The sequence below is a fragment of the Apostichopus japonicus genome, chromosome 23, assembly GCF_037975245.1.
Source record: "Apostichopus japonicus isolate 1M-3 chromosome 23, ASM3797524v1, whole genome shotgun sequence".
Taxonomy (NCBI): Eukaryota; Metazoa; Echinodermata; class Holothuroidea; order Aspidochirotida; family Stichopodidae; genus Apostichopus; species Apostichopus japonicus.
In genome coordinates this window covers 4,001,264-4,023,051 of record NC_092583.1, presented here as the reverse complement: position 1 = coordinate 4,023,051, position 21,788 = coordinate 4,001,264, and the positions used below count along the sequence as shown (strand labels likewise).

The following is a 21,788-nucleotide window of genomic DNA, read 5'->3' as shown; positions in this document are numbered from 1 at the left end:
GCTACAAATGTTTGTACAATGTGGTCGAAGGAAAATTGAATGTTGATAAAGTTGTACGGCTGAAAGATCAAAGCAAAAATCTACGTTGTGGGAATTTGATTGAGCAAGGAGGCTTTAAATACAATCCTCTTATAACAACTGTTCGATAAACTATGCGGGTTGCCTGCGTAGCTGGTCCTTGTTTAACAAAATATGTCATGATAAAATGCATGTAGTAGCACTCATTTTCCGTAAATGCTTTTCAAATATGAATATGCATATAGGGCGCAGCAGTAGTATACGGTCACTGATTGCTGACGTCATGATATTCCTGTGGCAGATAATGTGATACTTGAACGGTAGAGAGTAATATTCCACAATTGTTAGTTGAAAACCCCATTTCAATGTCTTGTTCCTAACTCAATATATAAGGCCGAATAAAGTAACCTTAATGTAGTCTTGATAGGTTAAAGCATCGATTCTCAGGAGTGGTTCGCAGTGGGTAGTATGTGATGTCATAACGGTATATGTTCTTCTAAAACTGTACTTTCATTATTTTCTTGCTATACACCTGATACATCGGAAATGTTTGCTAAGCTGTCAAAGTTCTTTCGGTATTAAGAATTACATCAAAATGCAAATTTTTGTGGATATACTAACTTCCCACCGTAAATAATGAGTTTACATATAACATTCAAACACAACATTCTCAGCTGTGTTTACGTGATGGCATTCTGCTAGATGCATTCACAACATACACCAAATTTGACCATTTTTTGTTTAAATAAATCTTCGCCATTCAAAATGCTATGAGAATGTAGTTTTCAGCTAAAGATGTAGAAAATCTCAAACATTGTAATTAAGCAATCAATTTTAGCCACCGGAATAATCCTTTAACGTGATGTAGTTTCAGGAATACTCAGTAAACGTTGACAAAGCCTCGGCACTCGTCTATACTCAGATACTCAGCTAACCTTTTTTTTCAATTCTTCTGCGGAGACAGACCGATCAGGCAATCGAACCATCTTTGACAGACTTTTGTTTTCTTAAAAAAAACGGGCTAAGAATAATAAAGTATAAAACAGGCAGGGTATAACTTTACATTGGCCGATTTAAGCGTATGTTATTTTACTGAAATATTCCGAGAAACGAGAAAAGCAATACTCACACCGAACTCTGTCTGAACAGAACGTTACTGAACAGATGAATCACGAATTGTCATCATTACGAATGTCAACGAGTCGCAATCAAAACATTGACTGGAATAATAGGTTGTTCGTCTTGTTCTGTCGTTTAGTCTTCTTCATCAACCGAATTCTTTGATTGGTTGTTACGATAACAAATAAATAATGACTCTTGGTTTCTGTAGTTAAAGGATCGTTTGATATATATATATATATATATATATATATATATATATATATATATATATATAACTGTAACATTTTGAAATGTCATAACATCCCCAGGGTATAAACTTGATCACAAACAACTGAAGATGATCGGTAAACGTAACCTATATACCGTAATGTATTCAATATTTCGATTCACTAAGGAGTGTCACGAAATTTTATTTGTTTATGTTGTTAAATTTAGACCTATTTTGTGGACGTCATCTTACCTGAATATGTTGTTCCTTTGTGGGGGGTAGAAACAGCCATCACCCGTCATATTCTATTAATCTGATTTTTTCTTTTACTCTCTCTCTCTCCCTTACGTCTTTTTCAATTTTAATTTGTGAATACCTTGAACCACTCACAATTTAATAACCCACCGAATGGACAGTTTATGACCAACAGGGTTTCGTAAGACCTTTTGCTTTTTCACTCTACATTCCAAAGGTAATTAAAAGTAATTTGCAAGTTTCTGTCGGATTTGTGCGAAAATGACCTTTAAACAGATATATCGCCTTTTCTAATCACTAGTTCCCAAATGTCAAAAGTTTATCCTTTAAGTAAATGACAGCTGAACTGCTTGGCCGAAAATCATGCTAGATCTGGTGAAATATAAACAAACTGTCAGTAATACGGGATTAACAGTATATTATGTTAACTTTAGAGCAAACGAACGTGTCTTACGTAATGATTACATGTTCAGTGTTTGCTATTAGGAATATGGGCGAATGGACATCAAAGGCTGCTGTAGTCAATGCAGGGAATGTGTTTGATTACGATGTTCTTTCCAATTTCCATTTTCCGTAGTTAATTGAAAAGACGGCATCGTATCACGGACATGGCACTGGACTGTACATAGGAAATGCATGAGAAGGCATACATGACTGAATGGGGCGCTGGTGTCGAAATACAGTCACTGGTCAAAGACGTGAGCGGTGCGAGGCTTGAAATTAGGGGGAGGGGAGGGTCAGGGGAGGGGTAGGAAGTCGAGTGGAGGGGGATGGTTGGGATTTGGTCTTACCGAAGTGCTCCTGCCGGTGTGCAAAGAATCGATCGGTTGGGTATATTTATGTAGCGGCGTCGACAGCTAATTATTATTAGAATTTTCATTCTGTAAGTCAATATAATTCATCCAACGATGTTTGTTATTTTTTGTTCAATGTGAGTGGCGAATCGTTATAAGGTCTACCTCCCAACAGTGAAGGTTCCTGGGTTTGGCTTTCGCCATCTATTTGGGGGTGGGGGAGGTGGGTACAGGGATGGACGAGAAAGGGGGTGGTGAAAGTTCTTTGTCCCTGATCAATTCGGGAGGTTCGAAAGTAAACAAGTATATAGTCGTATAGAGAGACTTCTAGATACGGACCCTACTTATGGGATGGAGAGTGCGGTCCGGTAATGGTCAATGAAGAAGAGCCGACATATAATTTTACCAAGAAGGTAATTTATGAGGCAAATGGAGATGCTCATGAGGTACAGTTCATTTATTATACATGTTGGAAAATTGCGATAAGAATATTGTACTACCAGAATAGGGCAATAGCTGATGAAAGTTTTGATTTTTCTCGATTGTTATACAAAGATCGCAACAACGTAACTTGTAACATGTACCGACATGTTCTAGAATACTGTAAAAAACGATTCATGAGCAAGAAGTGTTATAATTCTTTGGAGCTTATGACAAAATGGAAACATGTTGAGTGTATTTGAAGGGGGAGGTGGTGGAGAGGGGGGGGGAGGCGTCATAAATCCATGCTATGTCTCGCTGATTTACTCAACAATGATCAATTATTCTTATCTTAACAGTCAACGATATAGAAATTAGTTATCATAGCCTTCCATCCCACAGAAACGTTTCGACGTAATAGGAAATCCCCTCTTGAGGTTTTCCCTGCATTAAAAAAAGATCAAAAGCTAATGCTATTTTATTTAGGTAAGTATTTTAAAGTCGGTTTAACCTGATGAAGGGCAAATAGCGTGGGCCTTTAGTTAACCTGAACGACATTACATTAATATCTGTATATCATAATGTAAGAAAGTTGATGACGTCAATGGGTTATGACGTCATAATCATTGACAGCTAATTTTAATACTTCTTCTCTGTTATATCGTGTCGTGACTGATGAATTTAATGAGCTGGGTGTTTGACTCCAAATATTTATGTCTTTTGTCAATTTTAAGTGAGCAATGTTGATCAAGGTAGACGGAAGTATGGATGTTATCCGAGTGGCCTCTATAATGTCGACAATAATGGATTTTGAAATGATTAATTATCAGTTAATATGAATAAAATTTATAGCACAGACCAACGGAAAAAAATGATGTTAACCAGATAATCGACATTTATAGATTTGAACAGTTAGAATAATTATTAATCAAGGTAAGGGGAAGGATGAATTATTAAAGTTATACCACGGATGAACGGAAGTATGGATGCTATGCAATGCAGCTAATCGACTTTAAGAGATGTCACATTCATATATTATAAATCAAGGTGTGCATGGGGCAGGGTGAAATAATAAGTTATACTTCAGATGAACGGAAGTATGGATGCTATGCAATGCAGCTAATCGACTTTAAGAGATGTCACATTCATATATTATAAATCAAGGTGTGCATGAGGCAGGATGAAATAATAAGTTATACTTCAGATGAACGGAAGTATGGATGCTATGCAATGCAGCTAATCTACTTTAAGAGATGTCAAATTCAGAATTATTAATCAAGGTGTGCATGGGGCAGGATGAATTAATAAATTATACTTCAGATGAACGGAAGTATGGATGCTAGCCAGCTAATCGACTTTAAGAGATGTCAAATTCAGAATTATTAATCAAGGTGTGCATGGGGCAGGATGAAATAATAAGTTATACTTCAGATGAACGGAAGTATGGATGCTAGCAATGCAGCTAATCGACTTTAAGAGATGTCAAATTCAGAAATATTAATAAAGGTGTGCATGGGGCAGGATGAAATAATAAGTCATACTTCAGATGAACGGAAGTATGGATGCTAGCAATGCAGCTAATCGACTTTAAGAGATGTCATATTCAGAATTATTAATAAAGGTGTGCATGGGGCAGGATGAAATAATAAGTTATACTTCAGATGAACGGAAGTATGGATGCTAGCAATGCAGCTAATCGACTTTAAGAGATGTCAAATTCAGAATTATTAATCAAGGTGTGCATGGGGCAGGGTGAAATAATAAATTATTCTTCAGATGAACGGAAGTATGGATGCTAGTTGGCTAATCGACTTTAAGAGATCTCAAATTCAGAATTAATAATCAAGGTGTGCATGAGGCAGGATGAAATAATAAATTATACTTCAGATGAACGGAAGTATGGATGCTAGCAATGCAGCTAATCGACTTTAAGAGATGTCAAATTCAGAATTATTAATCAAGGTGTGTATGGGGCAGGATGAAATAATAAATTATACTTCAGATGAACGGAAGTATGGATGCTAGCAATGCAGCTAATCGACTTTAAGAGATGTCAAATTCAGAATTATTAATCAAGGTGTGCATGGGGCAGGATGAAATAATAAGTCATACTTCAGATGTACGGAAGTATGGATGCTAGTTGGCTAATCGACTTTAAGAGATCTCAAATTCAGAATTAATAATCACGGTGTGCATGAGGCAGGATGAAATAATAAGTTATACTTCAGATGAACGGAAGTATGGATGCTAGCAATGCAGCTAATCGACTTTAAGAGATGTCATATTCAGAATTATTAATAAAGGTGTGCATGGGGCAGGATGAATTAATAAATTATACTTCAGATGAACGGAAGTATGGATGCTAGCCAGTAAATCGACTTTAAGAGATGTCAAATTCAGAATTATTAATCAAGGTGTGTATGGGGCAGGATGAAATAATAAATTATACTTCAGATGAACGGAAGTATGGATGCTAGCAATGCAGCTAATCGACTTTAAGAGATGTCAAATTCAGAATTATTAATCAAGGTGTGCATGGGGCAGGATGAAATAATAAGTCATACTTCAGATGTACGGAAGTATGGATGCTAGTTGGCTAATCGACTTTAAGAGATCTCAAATTCAGAATTAATAATCACGGTGTGCATGAGGCAGGATGAAATAATAAGTTATACTTCAGATGAACGGAAGTATGGATGCTAGCAATGCAGCTAATCGACTTTAAGAGATGTCATATTCAGAATTATTAATAAAGGTGTGCATGGGGCAGGATGAATTAATAAATTATACTTCAGATGAACGGAAGTATGGATGCTAGCCAGTAAATCGACTTGAAGAGATTCCAAATTCAGAATTATTAATCAAGGTGTGCATGGGGCAGCATGATTTTTAAATCATATTCATTTAGGGACTAGCAATCATTTAACGTCATCATGACGTCATATATATGACGTCACAATGACGTTGGTAGTGATTAGAAAGTGCATTAAAACTAAATAAACTGAACATGAATTTGGATAAATTACCGACAGAAGTTAAGACACGTTTTTTGGGGTCAATCCTCTCAACCACTACGACCCAGCCCCCCCCCCCCCCATTTATTTCTGCAGATTTGGGATACCTCATATCGATATAAAAGTGTCTTGTATCACCCTTCTTAATTCCCTGTACTTTAATAATTATTTGTATAATTTTATGATTCAAATTCCTTGCGTGAACCAGTCCTGCACGTTTCATGTTTTGATACGCTTCGAATTATCAATATGTTTGCATTCTTAAAGTAAAAATTACTTTAGTAGTTCTATTGTATAATTCTTTGAGTACATAATTTATTGAAGTTTGTTACGTTCCAATATACTCATGTTCATTTATCAAAGAATTATTTATACTTAAGATCAAGGACTTTCCAATATATGATAAAATAGAACCCCCCCAAAAAAAAATATTAAAAAAATAAAAACTTACTAAAGAGTTATTAATAAGCGATGAAGTCGGTTATAGTACCAAATAACAAGAAAACTACTTCACTGCCATTAGAAATTTAAGAGTGTGATTTTGAAAAAAAATCGTAATCAAAATAGTTTTACAGCCTCTTTAAGTTGAACTTCCCATTGAAGGCATAAATTTCAGATTTTATACATGTATTACTTATATTGTGTCCTCGTGATTCAACGTTACAGTGGTTTTACTAATTGTTTGCCAAGTCACTGATTTTATTCCAGAACCCCCAACCTAATCTTGACCATTTTAAGCAACGTTAATGGTCAAAATGTGGGCTTTAATAAATTGAGAAAAATATGTATAGGTTTTTCCCCCTTCCTTCCTTAACGGTCGAGAAGGCAGAAATGAGAAACCATTAATAGTCATAAAAATTTTGAAAATTTTGTTTGCTTTTCGGCTTATTAATCTTTCTCCAGTTAGTTATAGTCAAACGTTTATGAAAAACCTTCTGTTATATTTAATACTCGTCATTGCTTGATAGATAGGAAAGCAAACATTGAAAACCGGAGAGCTATTTTTTTTCTCCTTCTCCCTTTATCTGTTGGCTCTCATTACGCTCGAATTCAGATTTATTGCAAGTTAAATATTGATGTTAAGACGTATTGATTGGCTTAACATGGGAATCCTTTTTGCAAAAATTCAATATAAATTGGTAAATATTTGATGTTCGGTGGCTATACTGTGGTTAACAAGATAGTACGCCGTCAAATTGGTAGGATATACGAAGCATAAAATCTTTGGCCGCCCGGAAAGGTGTAGATTTTCTTCTCAGGAGAGGAAATTGGTAGCAAATGAAAGAAAGCCAAAGAGAGAGATAGAAAGAGGAAAAGAAGGGAAGCTAAAAAGAGAAGCCTTAAACTGGCATTACTTAAGGTAAACAGTTTTCATAAGAAAGACAAACCGCATTTTTAAATGAAATGATTTTTTTTTTCATCGAATGAATAAGTTCAAAAAGTAATAACCGTACATTACAGCTTTGATTTTGTACCATATGCCACAAAACCATTATTATAGGATAGAATAATGGTTTCCTGTGGTTACAATTGGACGTTCACTAAATAGCGAGGGAAGAGTAGAAAGTAAAAATAAAAGGGGGAAGAAAAGAGGACGTTTTTTGTAATCAAATTTTAGTCTAAATATACTATTCATGACTTAGATGAAAGCCATCAAAATCATAAGGAGAATCGCAATTTGATTCATCTTCAGTAGATAACCATGATAAAACGATTGTAGAACTATGTGACCGAATCTAGAAGGTAAAACAAGCTGAAATTCAATTTAACAAGTACCCTGCATGCCCCAAATTTACTGACCCTATACACTCTCACCTAATCCTCTCTCCTTAAGGCTGCCCATGTTATCACGAGGGCGTATGACAAGCTGTTTTAGTTTTTATTCTGTATTTGATGATATCATCAAATATTTGATGATATCACCAATTCCCAATTGCTGATATTGCCAATAATTTGATGATATCAGCAAATAATTGGTGATATCAACATATATTTGATGATATCACTAATTATTTGATGATTTCAGCAATTCAATTGCTGATATCAGCAATTCATTTGCTCATATCACCAATACAATTGCTGATATCACCAATTATTTGATGATATCATCTAATCATTGGTGATATCAACAAATATTGATGATATTACCAATTATTTGATGATATCATCAAATCATTTGTTGATATGTACATATCCCTAATTCAATTGCTGATACCATCAAATAATTGGTGATATCATCAAATACAGAATAAAAACTAAAACTGCTTGCCATAAGGGCGTGTTAAGCAATGTGCTTCTTCTCATGGAAGCAAAAATCACATAATAAGCATATATACCTTACATATTTAAGTGACACAAGATAGAGTACGAAAAAAATGTACAACTTGATTCTTTCTCGATCCTAGTTCCCTCACATCGGGACTGTAACCGTATCATCATGACCATGATGATATCTAAAGCTAGTTATCTCGAGGATTATCCTTCGAATGGAATTTATATGCATGCAAAGTAATCCTAGGTAACGGTAAATGAACGATCTACACTGTTTACTGATTACTATGGAGATAAGTGTCGACATGACCTTAACCAATCATAACAACTTACGCCTATGCAAAAAAAAAAAACCTGAGTTACGCAAGTAAATTTACTGGCATACTGCCAGTTGGATGTTACGTTCCGACGTAATAACCCCTACGTGACGACGGTGATCACGTGACATTGACGATTTATCCGACGGCTTGTCTGGTTATAAAAGATAGCGCAAGTTCATCATGGCCGATACTGCACAGAGTAAACAAGTTACACGCATGTAACATAGCTGGAGTCGCTTAAATGTATACGAATCGCTGTTAATCTGCTAAGAGCACCCTTCAAACGGTATTAATCGCTAAAATAACCGATAACCGTTAAAATAAAAATAAAAATGATTATAACGTTTGTACGTCACCCGTTTGATCGCCGCAATTTAAGGTCGAATATAATAGCAAAACTTCAAATTTAACCTTTACTGAAAACGATACAAACGTAAAAAAAAAATAAAAAAAAAAACAATAGGAAAAAATAGCCAGTGGTTTGATACCGTGGTACTGATTGTTGCATGAAAAACGACACGTTAATTCTGATGATATATTCTCTTACTATTTACATATACAGTTCCACAAACTTGAGAGTTAAAATACCGTTAACAATTGGTTGATCTTTGTGAAGGCACACAAACCAATCGAGTACATTAGGTTCCAAGGGTACTGCCGCGCGGCCGAGTATAGTTGTGGGAAATACGCCATTAGCAGCGGAGATTATCAAACCGTCCGCTCAAATGACGATAACCAATGTCCTTGAATGAGCGTTGCATCACATATCGTATATATATATAAATAAATATATATATATATATATATATATATACATACATATATATATATATATATATATATATATATATATATATATATATATATATATATATATATATACATACGCCAGTATGATTAATTAATAATACGCGATGCCACTACATTCTACCTATTTTGGAACAACATATATGTATATAATGTATCTACAATGTCCATGGTAAATCGATTTGCAAAAAGGGCAGTGTGACCCTCGATATATGAAGAAATAATAACTGTTTAGGTATGTGCAATTTATAACTGGAGATATGTTACATTGAGCAAATTGTGTTAAAAAAGAAGAAGTAAGAATGGATTTTAAAGCCATCACTGACAATTCAATTTTTATCGTTGCCTGTTTTGAGTTGCATCGTTGTGATTCCGCGGCGACATTTTCTCGTTAAGATTGGCTAAGATCATGCACATACTATGTATTGTGTGTTACATCAATTATATAAAAAGATTTATCTGTGTACCAGTATTAACACTTATATACCCTTCACCACATTTCAAAACTACAGATGCTCATAAGAGACATTTTTTCTAGTAACTTTTTTTTTCTTTCTAGTTCTCTTTCTTTTATCAATTTTTACTATAATGAATATAACAGTGTACCATCAATTTTGTTTGATATAACTTTTCAATTTTATGGTACCAGTCTGTGATAACTAACATGAGGGTATATAATGAGATTAAACAGAACAAAAACTGAATTGTAAACAAAATGACTGTATTGGATGAAAACAAAGCGTTCCTCATTAAATGACTATAAGTTCAAAATTTCAATTCTGAAAAGTAACAATCACTGAGATACTTTAATCCTTTTTATCCTCTCTCTCCACCTCTCTTTCTCTCTCCACCTCTATCTGTCTCTCTCTTGCCGTCCACTCAGCTCGACACTTATTCTAGAATCTCTTTCTTTTTTAATCGATTTCTCTCGAATCCTATCGCTCCCGACATTTGATGGTGATAAACTTAAGCATGTCCTTTTCACCACAAACACTCTTACATCAAACATTTGCTTCACTTTCAAATTCAACTTTGAGAGATTGCTGTTAAAAAAACAAAACAGCTATCGAGTTCAAAGTGTAGAGAAAAACAAAGACCCCCAAAAAATACAAGACTTTTATTGTCTTAAATGTTCGGTGTTATTTCTTAAAGTGATGTTATTAATTTAAGTTGATGACCAAAAAGTTCTGTTTTTTTTTTAACATGTTCCTAACTAAGTGTCAACTCGCCTAATATAGTAGTACATGCTTTGACAAACTGCAGGCCCCCAGTTAAGGGTTAAATTTCACGAACTTAAATGGTCTTAACATGTGCGGTAAGATTTTAAACTTGAGAATCAGTAAATAATTTATCTCCCTTTCCTTTTACCAATGAGCGGAGAAATTTAAAGAAACATGCATTTTCATTAGTTCTCGACCGAATGAAGAGAGAAATGAAGATATAATTCAGTTTTTTTTCTTTCTTTTTTTTCTCCAATGTAATAGAATAATTTAACATCGCAATTCATTGCATTTAGGCATATTTTGTCTTAATGAATGGAAAGATAATTCCGTTCGTTTTCTATGCTTTTAAATTATAAAAAAGAGATTTATCTTCCTTCTTAATTCTTATTTTTAGCTACAAAATCATTATAAACTGATAAAAACTAAAAGGGTTTTTGTTCTGATCGAACCACTTATGACAACGCATACATTGATTGGACCATCAAAATGAAAGTAGTTTCCATGACTCGAATCCTAATCATTATTCGTAAGCACACCTTTATGGTTTTTAACCGACGGCAAATCATGTTACACAGTTTCCTATTAGAGTAAAACAAAAGAGCAGCCATTAGCATTACCAATGAACATAAATGCTCGGACACAAATGAGAAACTAGGGCAGGAAACTCATCAAAAAACTAAAATACAACTGTATTACGTAAAGCCAAGAAGAATGCATTGAAGTAATAATCAAGTGTTAAACTTCTTTATCTCCAGTCATGGATAGGATCTTCAATGGTGTTTTTTGTGTTTCTTATTACTAGTTCAAATTGAAGACATTTGTAAATATGTAAATTAGATTATTTCAAAATAAAGATCACTGAAACAGAAGGGTAGCTATCTAAGGTATGCAGAAAGATATGCAAAAAAGACTAAGAAAATCAAGAAGTGTAAAATATTCCTTAAATCTGTACAAATACGTTATCCATAATTTTCAACCATAACTATAAAATACATATAGTAAATTAATATGTGACATTACATATGGATAAATCTATATATAATATATATATATATATATCTATATATCTATATATATATATATATATATATCTATATAAATATATCTATATATATATATATATCTATATATATATATATATATAAATATATATATATATATATATATATATATATATATATATATATATATAGATATATATATATATATATGATATAGTTCACTGCCCATCTTGCTTTTACTCCGACGTCCCTTGCATCATTAAATATAAAGTGCATATGGAAGTTGAAACCAGACACTGGAATGATCAAACTCCTGGTCATTTTCGTGTAATATAGATGAATTAACCCTACGGGCATGAGGCTTGTCATTTTAAAGTATGGCGGGGGGGGGGGGGTGGAGTGGATGGGGGGAGTTATGCACACGTTTACTTCAAAACAATATTTTTTTCCTTTTTCATATGAGGAGATTATCAATATATACTACTGGTATAGTTTCGTGTACGTGAAAATATAAGTTGATAACTGTCCACTGTCATGTGTTAAAATATGTTTGTATGGTATTTGAAAATCCAACAGTTAAGATCATGGCAGTTACCCGCGGCCAATGAGTTTATTCTCACCCCTCTCTTTCTATCTACGCACCAACCGACCGAACCCCCCCCCCCACCCCACCGTCCCACCCATTATCACTATCTCTTATCTTAGACGTGCACTTTATTTCTTGATTAGAAAATGACTGTTTTTGGTCATAACATGATGTTATTCGTAACCGTTAGTGAAGCATGCTTCTGGTCTTGTCGTGTTAGCAACTCCTACAACCCCACAGCTCCTACAACATGATTTATCCCACCCCATCCCCACCCCATCCCCCACCCTCTCTTTTCCTTACAAGCGTGAGATCAAAACGTCGTTCTCGGGTGTGTAAAACTTTATACTATATGAATTTCTGTAATAAGTTTACGTCACCTATCGCGCTTTGAGGTATACTTTTTAAGAAAAAGTCGCCCAGGAAAGAACCTCGGCACGAAAACCAAACTACCGAACCACTGATCCGCTCTCAACCCCAGTCCCTTTTGACGAGACTGTGACTGTGTGATCATCGTCGGGTGTGTATCACCATTCCCCTCCAAAGGGAACATATACTACACATGATCTTAGCCATAAGCGCTTTAAGGTAGTGTGTTTTTTTTTTAATTCACCATTCAAGTCCTATAACAGTCGCGTTATACCTAACAGACCATATCAACATCATCATCACCAAATAGTAAACTTGACTCGAATACGATCTCCAAAAAACACGATAAAATCCAGATGAATTGCACTGAATAACGACATTTATGATGATTTATATATGTGAAAGGATTCGAAGCGCTCTAAAAGTAGTTATTTTGACTATTAGTGTCGGGGGGTATAAGATATCTCAAATTCCTACGATACTTTCTCTAAAGGCTTTGTAAGATGAAGCTCAGTCTGTGGATTTGACTGTCAATTACATTCATGGTTCGATTACTAGATTTTTCTCCCTTATCTTTTTTGGGTTGTCGCAGGGTAGGAAAAAGAACTCACCAAAACTGCAAAAAAAAAAACACGATACCCTGTGTTGTTAATATCCTTTGAGCACGTAGACCGCCTATAGTCTTTGCAGGTCGTGTATTGAGACAAAATAAAAGTTCCCCCTTTCTTAATTTCTTTCCTATTTTCCTTCTTGGGATGTATTTTTTTAAACAATAAAAACCCTGGGGTGAAGTTTCCACTTTAAGGGCAACTGTATATTAGAGAGATATAAATGAGTGTAACCAGTAATTCCCGATCATTTAACTGTTACTAAGTAACGTGTTATTTTTGTCAAGTAAAAGTAAGAAGGGGTTCTTGGGTTGTTTCGTTTATCTTGTTTGGCTACATAATCGAGTGAAGGGTGAAAGTAAATTGCAAAGCCTCTGAGCTTACTTTGGCATCTTTTTAGATTTACCTTTAATCTGTTTTTACTTAAAAAATTTCTTTCTTGAATATGGTTTCCTTCCGAAGAAAATTAAATAAAACGGGGGTGTGGGAGGTGGGTGGATTGGAGTGTTCCATTTCCCTAATTGAAGCAAGATAAACGCAGAAGCGAAACGTGTTGTCACCCACATGAACAACTTAGTAACAATAAAGATGTGTTAAAATTCAAATATGAAAAAAAATAAAATTATATAAAGAAATATTTGAAAGAAAGGGCAATGCATTTCAGCATGATTTACTGATAATTACATGTCATTATAAATGCACTTGCAAAATGACGTCACAAGTGCATCCGTTTGTTTACGTTAACGTCCTCCTAATAACATGCCATCAATTAGAATATTGTCTATGCATAATACATCGACATTGAACATAGTTTCCAATTGTCGTACACACATTCATGACGTCATTTGCCAGCATGTGAAGGACAGTTGGAGGAGAAAAAGGATCCCTGTTGTTATAAGTTGGAGAGTTATTATATATAGAGTACACGACAGCCCATGACGTCATAAAGACGTGCGCGTGTCTTGTGTGAAGTGTAACAAAAGCTATTTCACGTGATCATTGTATAGATCGGTCACCGAACTTTAACCGAGATCACGTGCTGCAGTTTATTTCCTTTTTCGAATATAGTCGTGATATCTCACTTGGCTTAACAACGTCATGATCACGTGGTTAAACAATTTGCAGTTTAAAAGAGACTGGAAAACTGACGTCAGACTGAAGTGAGACTGAAAGTAGACTGAAGTGAACATGAAGCGAGACCGAAAAGAAGACTGAAAGGAGACTGAACGTAGACCGAAAGTAGACTGAAGTGCGACTTAAGTGAGTCTGAACGTAGACTGAAAAGAGGAATGAAGTGAGACTGAATGTAGACTGAAGTGACACTGAAAGGAGACTGCAGTGAACCTAAAGCTAGACTGAAGGAGACTGAAAGAAGACTAAACGTAGACTGAAAGTAGACTGAAGTGAGACTTAAGTGAGTCTGAACGTAGACTGAAAAGAGGACTAAAGTGAGACTGAAAGTAGACTGAAGTGGAACTGAGGCCAGACTGAAAGGAGACTGAACGTAGACTGAAAGTAGACTGGAGTGAGACTTAAGTGAGACTGAAGTGAACCTGAAGCTAGACTGAAGGAGACTGACAGAAGACTGAACGTAGACTGAAGTGAGACTGAAAGGAGACTGAAGTGAGACTGAATTTTGACTGAGGTGAGATTGAAGTGAGGCTGAAGTGAATCTGAAAGCAAGACTGAAAGTATACTGAAAGGAGACTGAAAGTAGACTGAAGTGAGACTGAAGTTTGTTTGTTTATTTATTTGTTTAAATATTTACCATGTGAAGGGAAGTCTTCTGAAAAGCCTATACTGGCTTAACAACACAGAAGACTCTCAGCAAAGAAGAGAGAAATCAAAGTGGCGCAAGATCTTAGTTTTCGTATCCAGACTCCACCTTGGGTGACTTTAAAATGTAGGGTAGGCCTGCCAGACTATTCCACTCCTGAATGGCTATCAATTATTTTACTCTCAATGTGGACTAACCGTTGAATGTAACGATTAACAGGTTTGCTATAATCAGAGCCGGTGGGGCTTCTTTCGATAAACCCAACCCAATTGCTGACGACAGACAAATCCATATGAAAGTGAAATAGCTTTACTTCATCAATTTATATCGGATTATGAAGGAAAGTCAAGAGTCTTGAAATGTTTTTATAATAGCGTGTTTTAGTTAATAATATGCTAATGTCTAAAAGAGTCTGTGTGAAAACAATGTTTGCGAAGGAAAGGAATTGATAATTAGTCGCTAACCTAAAATTGAATCATTTTGTGAAAAACTTTTAAGGGTGCCTTAATTGATTGAATCAAAATTGCAATATTAATTTAATATATAGGTATAGGTTTGCTGATGTTTGCAATGTTTGTTTTTGCTAATTTTGGAGATTTTGCGAATTTCAAACAGAGCATTCAAATTATGAATGATATTTGCCAACACCTGAATAGTACTGTCTTGTTTTGTGACTCGTACACGTTCGTTAAAAGTTCACATCATATTTTCTAATATTTTTTTTTTCTCAATTTGAAATGAAGGTTTGATTTGACAGAACTAAAATTGAATCAATTTGTGAAAATAGTATAAAGGATGCCTTAATTGATCGAATCAAAATTGCAATATTCATTTAAGTTGTCGTTAAGTTTGCTGATTTTTGCAACGTTTGTTTTTGCTAAGTTCTGAAGATTTGGCAAGAAAACTTAAAACAAAAAATAAAACTTATGAATGATATTTGCCAACACCTGGACAGTATACTGTCCTGTTTGGTGACTCGTACACGTACATTACAAGTTCACATCATGTTTTCTAATATTTTCCCCCCTCAATTTGAAAAAAAGGTTGATTTGACGGAACGCACTTCAATACTAAAAAAAAACTTGTCATAAGAGAAATATGAACGGAATGACATATGGTGATGTCATTATTTATATTCACAACCTATTGGCACATTTTGAACCCCGTTATTCGATTAAATCTTCCAATTAAACCAGTTTGCATTATTCCCATTTTAGCCTTTGTCGACCAATAACCAAATTAAATTGATAAAGGCGTATTGTAGGTGTAACTTCTCAGCAGCAAGCCATTACTAAGGTTTACGGAAATGACTGTGGGAAATATTTTTACAAAGTGGGTTGGAAAAATTTTGATTTTCGCATACCAAGATGAAATGGTTATGTAATGAGAGTAAAAATTGCTTTTTTTTCTTCAATAATATAGACCAATCGTTAAAGAATGGATTTTCATTAAAGAAGGAACTATTTTTGGAAATTAGAGAGACCATTAAAAACAGGTATTGTTATGAATTTTGCATATTCATTAAAAACATATTTATAGCTTTTTGGTCAACGTGCAATTGGAAACAGAACAAAGCACATAAAATCGTGCCAGAACTAGTAAAGATTGACATGCTTTGTGTATAAAGAGGTAATGAGATGCTTGAATAATAATAAATTTAACATGAAATGAAAAAAAAAATCAAAGTTAGTTTCGATAAGGCAACTAATAATAGTTTACTCTTTGAAGAAATAATGTTAACAATAAAGAAGGACCAAACAAAAATGGGCAATTGTTATAACAGTCTCCATGACGACGTTCCTCATTGAATATTGCCAGATGCATTATAATAGGGATTGAATAAATCAATGCAACATGACGTCATAGCAGGACATCAGTTAAACATATTTATACAAACAACACCAACAACAACAACAACAAGTTAATAATACAAATTGTTGAGATTACCCACTTCTCTGGCAGAAAACACCAGCTAAAGGTTTTCCTTGTACATGACAGATGTGCCATAGAAACATCATATTTGAAAGTAATATATAAAAATAGGCAGTTGTGCGTCGAGCCACTTTTGCTAAACCACGGCATGTTCTGTGCAATTGCCTGCTTAGCATTAGCATTAGGGTCATGCTTCGGTTGAGTGTTTTTGCTTAAATAGAAAGTACCTTTGTGCCACATTTGTTTGTAGGTTCTATAATATATTATCTAAGGATTATTTTAACGAAGAGTGTATAATAACATATAAGCCGTGTTAAATAAGTTATCAATCAACAAAGTTTCAGTACAACACATTGAAAAACTATGCAAATTTAAATAGTGAATATTCATATCAATACATTGGACAACCAACATAGAATGTAAATAGCTAAAGTCTTACGTTTAGCACTGTACCATTTATGAAGATCTTTGTAATATAATGAAATGACGTGTCTTAATGGTTGTATCGTTGAAATAAAAGACACACTGTTACCATGTAAGAGGAGGACTATATATGTGTGTCTATATAGAAAGAGCTGTTTCACATTTCATGTTACAATGTTTTTGAGTTCACTCTAAAGATGGTTGCACCTAAACTAAACACCTTCTTCCTTTCAAGCTTGGTTACGTCAAAGGGATCCAAATATCACCCCCGGCTAGGAGAATCTTTTAATCTTTAAATGGAAGTATTAATCTCCTTTCTTTTATCGGATAAAGAGGGACACAGGATAAATGGTTACTTGAATAGCCTCTGGTGGGAAGAACTTTGATGAGTTCGCCAAGACCAACATCTTTGAGGATGTATATATATATATATATATATATCAGATAGATACATATACTGTACTGATTTTGTTTAGACCCCACTGTATTTCTTAATTTCCTAAATGCAATGTTTTCGTCAATGAATTTGAAATCAGTTGAGATGTGATTAAAATACAATAGCGATAATGATTAGAAATTAATTGTTTTAAGACTATATTTATTTACGGTTCAAAGCAGTATCAAGTAGAAACAAAGCAAGCCATTTTGTGACGAGGAGAAATAATAATCACTGATAAGCAACGTACCTTTCACTTGGTTTAGTGACATTTATAGAGTAAAGTCCGTTTCGTTTTATCATAGGCCTACGCAATGTCCTCTGAACAAACAAAATACAATTGATTATATCGTTGTGTCAACCCTATGTTACAAATTACAGTTGAAAATCTAATTATTCCAGCAGATATCAAAATGGCAACATACAACGGTATCTGTAGTGTGTTTATAAAATATGTAACTGGCCTTCTTTGCATATAAACATAGGGACGAATGTGGTTGTTGGTGTTTTTCGTTTACGGTGTAGGATCACTGGCAGTGAGCGGAGGGCCAGTTGACAATATTGTGACGTCATGGTTAGTTTCAGTGGCTCTCTTTAGACAAAATGTGCCATTAGACAAAGGCATAGATAGGTAGCACTGCAACCTCACCCCCCCCCCCCCCCCTCGACCACATTTGCATTTAAGCCCGTATCGTGATGGATACATACTTAGTGTTCTTTTGTTCATGGAAATGCACATTCTGTAAGATACAGCCTTACAATAATAGGATAATACTGTATGGTGTTGTTGTATCATTGTACAGTGTTCCGGTATATTTGATGACTGACGTCAGTCAATCTTCACGTGACAGTATTTCTCAAGAGAACCGTTTGTACACAGTTTTATATGTCGAACAATGTCATGATGCATGATACAGCCAAATGAATGACGTATATGAAACCCTTTGGTTAGGGTTAACCCCTAGGGTTAATCCTAACCCGAGAAATACTGCATCACATGTAGTATTATGCAATACCGTACTTCTTGAGGCAATGCAACTTGCCACATTATAACTTGTCTTGAGAGATGAAAAAAACCTTGAGGTCTTGGTGCGTTCACATAGGCCTATGACTGAATATTAATACTGAAAACGATTCTGATAACCACCCAGTTGAGACAATTTTGTCTATATTGTAGTGTCATGTTCCGCTTCAGAGCACTCGTATTGTCAGTATGAGCAGTATGAATATCATGTTTCTATCAGATCAAGGTTAGGAACTGTTTGTACTGACACTACCAGTGCTTTGAGAGCATGATATTGGAGTACAGTTTAGAGAGGTATTAGCATTAGGTAATTGTCCCAATTGGCTGCTGATTAATGATTCAAATGGTAAATATTCATATGTTAGTATCATACATATGCAAACATTGATAAGTTGTGAAGAAAACAAATTTGGTTAAAATGTATGAGTGGTGTGTGTTATTAGGCAAAGTTATTCACACTTGAAAAACGAATCGGTGATAAACTTTATCAGTATGGATCCTGATAATCTCTTTCTGCCAAAATATATCCCATATGAGACGAAACGAGACAGAAATAATTTGATTTGATCCAGAGAGGATGGTTGATTCATTAATAGTAACCTAGCGCAGGCCTAGACTGTTATAATGTTTACATACATATAAACGTACCCCGCAACCGAGAAACTATACTTAATATATTGGCTATTGATTTTCGTTGCTAAGAAACAGTCCGATGTAAATAATAATAAAATAGTGAACCCTCGATAATCTAAAATATATGACATATACATGAATTCTGTTTTTGCTTCTTCTAACATTACGCTGGGAAAAAATTCGGTATTTATGAAGTCGTCGGAGAAATCCGTAAGTACTGCAAATCCCATTGGGATTTGCCTTTTAAGAAAAAGCCATTCCATTAGGCTCGGAATGCATTTATTTCCTTATCCGTATTAAAAAAAAAAGAGTTAAATATCATATCAACTTTATAACTCGATGAGGCGAAGAGAGAGAGAGTTTGTAAATATTCGGAATGGAACAAACACGATCATGGGACATTATTACTAATGGATCAGTATGGAGTATAAATACCTTAACTACTCAAAAATAACTTTCTACAAATACTTATGTTTTATTTGCTCTTTCATTCTTCTTCTGAACATGGAACTGTTAGAACTGAGACATTTGTTATGTAATGCACCATTTAAAATAACAAACCTTTGCAGTTTATGCCCACTCCGATTTTGCCAGGTGTGAGGTTTGTGAAGGTTATATATATATATATATATATATATATATATATATAAGGTCAGTCAATTCGATTAGTTTAAAAATGTTTATATCGGTCACTCTTCCCACGTTCTTACTTTAAACCGTAAACATCTAAAACGTCCGAGACCATTCTTTATCTTTTTTTCTCGCAAATCCAGGACATTTTACCTCTTTATTTACTTAATTATTACATCAATCAATCTTTTATATTACATCACTAAATTGATACAAGTGCCGTCTACATCGAGGGGCTCCCTTCAATAAAAGAGTTTGATTACCCCCTCTTCAATTCTTCTTCTTCTGCCAAAACATTGAAGGCAGAAACCGACATAACCTTGACATATCACTGACAGCTTTGTGATTAGCTTCAATGATATTGATTTCATAATTTTTCATTATTGACCTTTCTGTTTGAAAACAACCTCTCAAAACGTTGCATGATAAATATGTGTACCGTGCATGTATCGTATTTTAACTTGTGTACACTTTATTTTCACTTGCATACACTGTGTACACTTTATATCACTTGTAGACATTGTGTATATAGGTTGTGTGTGTATAGAGGTTTCTTTATGGCCCGGCTGTGTATAAAGTAATATTATTTGGGTATGTATATAATTTAAACTCGCGTTCGATAAGAAACTATATTCAGCAGTGTTCACCAATTGGATGGGTGAGGGTTAGAACTGATAGTTTTAATTGTATAAGGGTATAGAACTGTTAGCTTGCTTGGATCTGCAGCGATAGTTTGGAATAAAATGCGATAGCTTGCAAGCGTCAGAAATATTGAGCCTATATTCTTAGACAGGTTAGTGAGGTCGTTAATTGGCAGTTATTGTTGTAAATGTTAATTGACATTTATTGATGTAATTGTTATAAATGCATCTGGCAACAAACAGAATGAATGACGTCATCCTATCACTTCAGCTGAAAATTGTTTTTGTTGTTTTTTATAGCATTTTAATTTTTTAATCCACGTGCGATGAAGACAATATAAGACAAGAAAAGACAAGACAAAACTAAACTAAACAAAACAAAACAAATTATTTTTGCTGGTTGCTATGAACATTTATTACGAGGGACAAATTTCAAATAAGAATCCGACACTTACAAAGGACGTGTAAGCATAGAACAACACCCTGTATATTTATTTATCGGTTTGATGATACGAATCAGTAAAGATTGAAGATAATGGAAATATTACAACATTATTGGAAAAGAAAACGTAATCACGTTTTTTTGTACAATATTAATAAATTGAGTTGGAATGAAAGGCGGATTCTTGTACTTTTAGCAAAACCGTTCAATACAATGACTTTTATGAAAATAAGCCAATCATAATGATAATTAAATTTATTTTTGTATTCTGGTGTTTCTAAGATTATCAATGATGTAGATTACTAAGTGGTGTTTCTTACAGAGAAATATAAATTGGTTTTTCTCGTAGACAAAAGTACGGTGCTTTTTTATACTTTTGTATTATTTCTAAATATATAGTCAGTTTCCATTCGAAATCATTAAAACTCATCAGATAGAGAGCTATTGTTTTGGACATACTTATCCTGAGTAACATATAGGTAATAGAAGTATTCCAATAAAAGTTTAAGCTCCACATGCGATACACCAAATCACACTGCTTTACTTTCAGTTTTGACAACTGGGAACTATTCAAATGCTTAATATATTTAAAAAAAATGGTCGATAATGTGACAATTTTCGCAAATCTCACGTTTTCCATCATCAAACGAGATTATAGTTCCTTCACCTTCATACTCCTGTAAGCAATGGAGCACCGCATTGATATTTGTAAACACGTCCTTTTGTTTTTCAACATTTGTAAATCACTTCTGGACTTTTACTTTTCGACATTCGTAAATCAATTCTATAAATGCGCTCAAAGAAAATTGTCTGGGTAAGACAGAAATACATGTA

At 34.4% G+C, this 21,788-nt stretch overlaps 1 long non-coding RNA gene across 1 annotated transcript in view; it reads left to right on the top strand.

Moving 5' to 3' along the window:
• Window positions 1-2,317, top strand: part of LOC139964790 (uncharacterized) — a 41,124-nt gene extending 38,807 nt beyond the window's left edge. The window contains exon 3 of the long non-coding RNA XR_011792090.1: window positions 2,181-2,317. This is a non-coding gene — a long non-coding RNA (uncharacterized lncRNA). The remainder of the gene's footprint in view (window positions 1-2,180) is intronic.
• The last annotated feature ends 19,471 nt before the right edge of the window (window positions 2,318-21,788 follow it).